Raw genomic sequence first — 2500 nt, 5'->3', positions numbered from 1 at the left:
CAAGACAGGCAGATCTGAGACTGTGGTCTCGATTAATTTTAAAGCACGCGAATGGAGGAGTGCAAACACCGGAGGGTTTTTGGTGGGTACTCGTGATGGTATTTATGCAGAGTGGTGTAGTTTTACGCTGGATTTTGTGACCCCTTTTCTCTTGTTAGAAATTAACAAAAAACAAAAATATTGTTTTGGTTTGCTTCATTGTTAATTACCTTCAGTCCTTTAGATGGGTAAACATGATTAATATGACATCTACGTGGGAAGTGCTGTGGTGAAGATTGTTAAGTTTCTTTATTTTAATTGAAGGTAAAATGCTAAATGGTCATGACAGCATGGTGGATGCAATACAATTTAGAAATGTAAAAAAGAATAATAAGTTCAGGTTTAATTGGATTCAATTTGTGAAATTAGGTTTGAATATCTAAATGAGTCATGAAAATAATAACTAAATTAATATATATGAACCATTAAATACTTTCATCATTTGAACTGGCTGGCTGAATTAGGAAGAATATTGAACAAATTTGAGATGTCGAAGTTAGATATTAATGATAATAATTCAGTTACATAGGTACATACTGCAGTACATACTAGTAATATGGCTTTTAATATAAAGAGGCATATTAACATATTAATCCTTACTGTTGTATTGTACTCTAAATATGCATAATTTTAACAAATATCAGTAGAACTTCACCAATTTAATTAATAATTTTGTTAAAGTGATGTTTGTTAGTGAAATTCAGTACTACAGTATTGAATAAATGCACCTATAATTTTAGGAGTATATTTTTATTCATTGCTGATGTATGCAATTCAGTATATGTACTATATATTTATAGATTTGTATAACAGTAATTCATGAAATTAAGTTAATGTCAGGAAGTAATTCTCATGATTATAGAAGAAATCAATTTCATTTTAAATTTATAGACAGTACTAGTTGAATAAAGAAAATTAACTATCATATTAAAAGTCAACACATTGCAGTGGGCTATTAAATATCATAGCATCCCACAATGGAAGCCTACAAGTAGTTTTAGTGATGCGGAGGGTAGAAAATATTTTGAGCCGTGAGCCAGGTTGGTTTGCCAATGAATTGATGTTACCTGATCCCAGGAGGTGAGGGGGAGGGAGGGGTCTACAACTGATTGTCCTCTTGGCACTGTTGCAAGAGCCCCTGTCTTAATAACACAGAATTGAACAGGAGTGGATTATCTGCACTTACGTAGTAGGTATGCCATTCTTTAATTTGTAGTAGTTCTGTTCTCATTATTCACCTGAACTTAAATCAAATTTTGAAGTAATTATTTGGTGATGACATGGTGTAATAGTAAGTCATTAAGTAATTTTAAAAATCTACTGAAGAACTTGACTGAGGACAGGTGAGTTGTCTTCTGTTAACTACCCAGCTAAAAAACTGATTTGTGATGAAGGCTGTAATGCCACTTTTTCAACTGTAGAATTTGGGAGAAATACTTGTGGTGCACTACAGGCAGTTAAGAAACCCCGGAAGTGGGTCAGGCATTTGCCCTGGGTCATCAGTAAATATATTGGTCTTTGTTGTGTGAACCATGTACAAAGAGAATTTCACCTTTATCTGCCAAGCAGATAACAACATTTGTCAGCGAGGTCAGCCTTTGTCCCTAGGAAGACCTGCGGTTGTGGGAAGTTTGTTACGATGTTTTATGTAATTTTAAACTCGTGTTGATTAAATTGTGATAATCTTTCACAGCATACTGTCAGTTTACTAAAAATTTGCTGACGTTATTGATGGTATTAGACTTGCAGTTCAGGATGAACTGTGAGGGCCAGGCCAGAGTTACAGGGTTGTTAAACTTGTTTGTATATGAATGTGATTCGGTGGACTAAATACCTCTATTAGATATAAGGTTCGAGCTGTTTCCACGTGCTAAATTGCATATGTATTTTACGTGTACGTTGGAAGGCCACGCGCGTGTGTTCGTAAATATGTGAGGTTGGAGGCTGGGGGAGGGGGAGGGGACTGAGCTCGGTGGTGACATCATGGCTATTTTTAGCTACAATGACGTCGGCGTCGCTGGCCGCTAGCTATCACTCAAGCTCACGGGTACATGTTTTCTATCTGATATTTTGCTGATAGCATACAGCAGAGATTAGAATGAAGCGTGGCGAGCATGGGGTCAAATACAAGCTTATTCGTAGCCATATGCGCTTCCGTGCTGCATTACGTCATAGATATCTTTGGACGCGACTGTGGGGTGAGGATTGGGGTCCGGGCGGTGGGACGTGTTGGGAAATTTGTATCTTTGGGGGAAGGGAAGGGAACTAGAGACCGGTCGCAAGGGGGGTGCGAGGCGGCCATAATAAGGTTGACAGTAAGGAAATGTGAAGGAGACATTGACTTGCAGTGAGCGGGAAGCAAAAAGATTAGCTTAACGGACGGCCAGATGGCAGCACTGCAGGGAGGTAGAGAGGGAAGGTTGAGCTGGGATGGAGGGGGGGGGGGAGGGAGGTACAGGGG

The 2500-nt window shown here is 38.6% G+C and overlaps 2 protein-coding genes across 4 annotated transcripts in view; one reads left to right on the top strand and one right to left on the bottom strand.

Moving 5' to 3' along the window:
• The window catches only part of LOC125035843, a 65343-nt gene that overhangs the window by 171 nt on the left and 62672 nt on the right, over positions 1-2500 (top strand). The gene's annotated exons all lie outside the window — the stretch shown is intronic.
• LOC125035844 (RUS family member 1-like) overlaps positions 1-2500 on the bottom strand; it is a 25732-nt gene that overhangs the window by 11827 nt on the left and 11405 nt on the right. The gene's annotated exons all lie outside the window — the stretch shown is intronic.

The sequence above is a fragment of the Penaeus chinensis genome, chromosome 20 (genome assembly GCF_019202785.1).
Source record: "Penaeus chinensis breed Huanghai No. 1 chromosome 20, ASM1920278v2, whole genome shotgun sequence".
Classification (NCBI taxonomy): Eukaryota; Metazoa; Arthropoda; class Malacostraca; order Decapoda; family Penaeidae; genus Penaeus; species Penaeus chinensis.
Note: the sequence above shows the minus strand (reverse complement) of the source record. Positions and strands in the feature narration are given on the sequence as shown.